This window comes from Mauremys reevesii, linkage group 1 (assembly GCF_016161935.1).
Source record: "Mauremys reevesii isolate NIE-2019 linkage group 1, ASM1616193v1, whole genome shotgun sequence".
Classification (NCBI taxonomy): domain Eukaryota; kingdom Metazoa; phylum Chordata; order Testudines; family Geoemydidae; genus Mauremys; species Mauremys reevesii.
In genome coordinates, this window is record NC_052623.1 from 10203821 (window position 1) to 10209182 (window position 5362).

The 5362-nt window shown below is 45.4% G+C and overlaps 1 pseudogene; it reads right to left on the reverse strand.

Moving 5' to 3' along the window:
- Window positions 1-1905, reverse strand: LOC120395381 (annotated as a pseudogene).
- Window positions 1906-5362: the final 3457 nt, after the last annotated feature.

Sequence of the window (5362 nt, forward strand, 5' to 3'; positions counted from 1 at the left end):
TCACTTCACGAACACCCTGATTATCCTTGAACGAAGGTGTTTGCTTTTCACGCTGTACACGATTGGGTTAATCAGAGGAGGAACCAGCAGGTTCACGTAGCCCAAGACAATCTGAAGCAAGGGAGAAGAGCCCTTCCCGAATCTGTGTATCAAAGTCAGGCTGAACTCTGGTGTGTAGAAGAGAAGGATGGCGCAGAGATGGGAGACGCAGGTGTTCAGGGCCCTGATGAACTCTGTGTGGGATGCGATGCTCAGCACTGTTTTGAGGATCATCACATAAGAGAGGAAGATGAGCATTGAGTCCAACCCCACCGTTAGAACTGTAATAAACAAGCCATAGATATTGTTGACACTGATATCCGAACAAGCCATCTTCATGACCTCTTGGTGCATACAATAGGAATGGGAGAGAACATTCACTCGACAAAATCTGAACCGTTTCACGAGAAAGGGGAATGGGAGCATTACGGCCACCCCTCTTAAAACACACACCAGTCCCATCTTGGTTATTCTCGGTAGGGTTAAGATGGAAGAATATCTCAGCGGGTCACAGATTGCGATGAAGCGGTCAAAGGCCATCAACAAGAGCACGGAGGATTCAATGCAATGAAGTGACTGGATAAAAAATAATTGGCCAAAACAGGCGTCGAAGCTGATCTCCCTAGAGTTGAACAAGTATATGCCCAGTATCGTCGGCATAGTGGCTATTGATAAGCCAAGGTCTGCGACGCCCAACATGGAAAGGAAAATGTACATGGGCTCATGGAGGCTTGGATCTGTTTTTATAATGAACAGAATGACTGAATTTCCTGATATTGAAATAATATACATTAAGCAGAAGGAAAGAGATATCCAGAGATGTTGGACGTGTTCCTGCCCAGGTATCCCGGTGAGAAGGAACACTGCAGATTTGAATTTGGTGTCATTGACAGCTGACATTATGTACTGGGCAGATCCAGGGAGTTTTGAACTTTCCTTCCTGAAAAAAAAAGTATGGGAAACTAGATGAGATTTAACGAGACATCTTTCTGCTCTCAGTGCAAGTTTAGAGACTCCCAGGATCTTAAGAAAAATCGGCAAAAACAAAGTCTTCGATTTACACCACCGGTAGCAAGATAGACATTCCCAGACTGGATCAGACCTGTAGTCCACCTAGCCCAGCATAGAGTGGCCAGTTCCACCTTCTTCAGAGGAAGGACTCCTGCAATAGGCAGTTATGAGATAACCTGTTCTCAGAGTTTCCCCACAACACACACTTGTTAGAGATATTTTGTGTAAAGGAGGACGGTTTAGAGCTGTTCCAAGAGTTTCTAAAACAATCCTCAGTTGTGCAATTGGAATTTCTGGTTACCATATAAACATCTGGTCCCTCTTTGAATCCTGCTAAGCTCTTTGCCCCATTGATATCTTGTGGCTGGGAGTTCCACAGACTACTTGAGCACTGTGTGATTTTACAGTTGTGACCTTTGCACAGACACCCTTTCTGGCCCTCCACTTCTGAGTATGGTCCATTATATCATGACATGTGTACAAACACATGGCAAGTGCATGGTGAAAACAGTCATGATATTTATCTGTGCTGCTTTGAAGATATTTATAAATGTGTTTCGTTGCCAATTACTTTCTCCAATCCTGAGAGTCCAAATTATGCCACTGCCTCTTTTCAGCACAGAGGAAAAATTCCCAAGTCCACATTATGAATTCGCCAACATTGATTTCATCTGCGTCACTTCAGATTTACATGTGTATATTCGATAAGAATCAGGCTCTATTCATTTTCCCTAAACAAATGCTCCCAGTGATACACTCTGACCCCCAAGAAACCCTCCAGGAGAAGCTGAAGCTTTGCCTGGGCAATGTTGACTAAATTCAGAAAGTCTGATCATCCTACAGGTTTCTTTTCATCCTTACAGGAACTGCTCCCTCCCTGTGGAAGGGTCTGTAGCTATCTGCAAAAATAGAAGCTGACAAGGACAGTTATTTCATCTGGGTGGCGAAGCGGTTGGCATCACAAATGTATGAATAGTTCAAACAGTAGGTTTACACTAATATCTTCTTCAGTATGCAAGTTACTTCAGCCATACTCGTGTAAGGTGAAAATTACATACAAACACTCCCCTTTCCTGCACTTTTGCTCTACTCTTTGCTGAAACAGAGAATAAAACCTTTGAAAATGCATTTGCTGGTTCAATTTCCAGGAGCAAATAAACCTGAGGCAAGCTGGAAACTAGTCACAGATATCCCATGGGGTCTCCTCTCACTCAGCCTTTGACAGGATCAGGCCCAGAGCACATGGCACCTCTAGAAATTGGACCCTGTTAGAAATCCTGATTTGGGGCATTGGGGTTTTAACACTCTGAACTCTCTGTCAATGTCAGATTTCTGTGTAACTTGAACAACCCACCGTGGAGCATGGGCAGGTGTAAGGGAGGGGTTCCCAAGCTACCTGCGCTGCCTGCCCTCCAGCCCTGTCACTGATCCACCCCGACAGCCCAGCTGAGTCTTCTGCCACTGCACAGAACATATGCCAATGTAAACAGCTTGCAGCCTTTACACATCATTTTACATTTTAGAGATAGTGAAACCTGCCAACGTACCTAATTCCTGCTAGAAGGGGAGCCACTGACACCAAAGGTCTTCACCCTAAAGGACAAGGAGTCATTGGAGAGGTTGCACAGGCAGCAGGCAGCGTCTGTTCAGACAGGGAGGCAACTGTGTTTATGAAGCCTGTCTGCACATTCCCTTGGGGGCCACTTGGCCATCAGGGAACCTCAGCTGCTTGGCTTTGTGTGCACCAGCTTTAACCCCCATCACAGCCAATGGCAAACTGCAGGAGGCCAAATCACAGGGGATGTGTGGTGATGCTACCCACCTGGACTTGCAGTACCAGCCCTGCTGCAGGCTCTATTCCTGGAATCCGAGCTTATCATCACTGTTCATATGCTTCCAGTTAGCCTCATGGCTACCTCAGGAATGGCGAGTGGTAATGATGATGCTTTCACAGCTCTGATCGTCTCAAAATAAAATAAATAAAATCATAGTAATAATAATAATAATAAAGGACCAGATTTCTCATTGGCAGCCCCCTTTCCTACATTACAGACTCAGGGTGCAGGCCAGGAAAGGAAGATTCCACAAGGTTCCGTACATGGAAATTTCCATCAGATCATTCCAGGAGGCAAGATCCCTTCCCTTCTCCCTGAGGAATGAAAGGCGAGATCCAGGATCTAGGGATCCCCAAGGTTATGCACAGATCTCTGTGATCCACTGGTAGCTCAGCCCACCCACCCACAATCCCTGTGCCTCCACAACTGCTTTAGGACCCTCCCCAGCTCCCTGCTAGCACAGGTTCATCAGAGATGTGGTACCAGGGCATGTCACAGTAGCCACTGCCCGCAGGAGCTGCTGAAGGGTGGAGGGGGCTGCACAAAGATGGGAAGACTGCTTAGAATAACTAAGAGTAGCTGATGGACACAATACCCCAGCCATAGACTGGGCAGGAGATTCTGACCTTTCTATACCCTAAGTCCAGCCATATACTCAGTCAGTGCAGCCTTCATTGATGTTGTGTGGAAGCAGCAGATGAAAAGCCTCCAATTTCTGTTGTGGAACCAAGAAGCTGAAGCTGGGCAATTCACGGCAGCTGAGCTTTCAAGAAAAATTATCTATTTTGTATGAAAACTCCCTCTAAAATATGGATGAAAAGGAAACATTTCATTTCGGGTCAACATTTAAATGTGGGGAAAATCTCTGTTATCTAGCCTCTTTCAGCACTAGGCCCCATCAGCATCCCACACTTAACAACTCCTGGACGTCGGCTAGGGTGGACATGCCAGCTCTATAATACAGGCACCCCTGGAACAATTTAAGAACATAAGAACGGCCTTATTGGGTCATACCAATGGCCCATCTAGCCCAGTGTCCTGTCTTCTGACCGTGGTTAGTGCCGATAGTTCAGGAGGAACTAACAGATGAGTGAAATTATCGAGTGATCCATCCCCGGCATCTGCTCCCAGCTTCTGACTGTCAGAGGTTTAGAGACACCCAGAGCAAGGAGCTTCATCCCTGATCATATTGGCTAATAGCTTTTGATGAACATATCCTCAGTCAACTTAGCTAGTTCTGTATTGGACCAGTTATTCTTTTGGCTTTCAGAAGATCCCCTGGCAATGAGTTCCACAGCTGATTGTACTTTGTGTAAAAAGTACTTTCTTTTGTTTGTTTTAAACCTGCTGCCTACTAACTTCTTTGGGTGACCTCTGGTTCTTATGAAGGGGTAAATAACACTTCCTGATTCACTTTCCCCACAGCACTCATGATTTTATAGATCTCTATTATATCCCTGCTTAGTCTTCTCTTTTTCCAAGCTGAAATGTTTCAGACTTTTTAATGTCTCCTCAGATGGAAGCTCTTCCATAGCCCTAAACATTTTTGTCACACTTCTCTGTACTTTTTCCAATACTAATATATCTTTTTGAGATGGGATGAACAGAACTACAAAAACTAATCAAGATGTGGGTATTCCATGGATTTATATAGAGGCATCATGATATTTTTTTATTATCTATCCCTTTCCTTGTGATTTGCAATATGAGCGGTGTGTGGAGTCCCCCGGCCCCACTCCTTCTGCCCCACCCCCACAGCCAAAGTTTCGCTCCCCCCTCTCCCGGAGAAGTCCAGAGCTTCCACAGACCCCATGGCTGGAACAATGAGCCCCTCCAGCCCAGATGTTGGAGGATACCCGGGGTGGCCGGACCCACCTCAGCCATGCTGAGCCTACTCTCCTGAGACCCCAAGTCACCCCACGGGAAAAGCTTGTCTCTTCCCAAAGAACGTCAGCTTTTTATGTGCCTAAAGCATGTTCCAGGATAGCTGAGGAGGTGGCTGTGAAACTGTCCCCGATATTAATCATAGCAGTATTCTTATGATATGATTATGACATAGTTATATGCATCTTGTACAAAAAATACAGGCACCCCTGGAACAATTTAAGAACATAAGAACTGTCCTGTCTTCTGACCTGATCCATCCCCGGCATCTGCTCCCAGCTTCTGACTGTCAGAGGTTTAGAGACACCCAGAGCAAAGACAAAAAATGTCTTGTGAGGTTTCGATGGAAAAATTATGGTTTGCAGAATATGTTGATCCTATATGTATGTGTGTATCATTTTTGCATCTGAAGTTATTAATATTGACTTTGTAGCTGTATTTCAAGTGTAGTTACACCTGGGTGACACTCACTTGGCAAAATTCTTACAGTCCAGACAGCTGGTTGAGAAGGCCCTATTCCAGGTAATGGGACATTAGGGGAAAGGACAGTCTCTAGGAGAAGATTATACCCCATTTGGTGAGCCTTTGGGAGA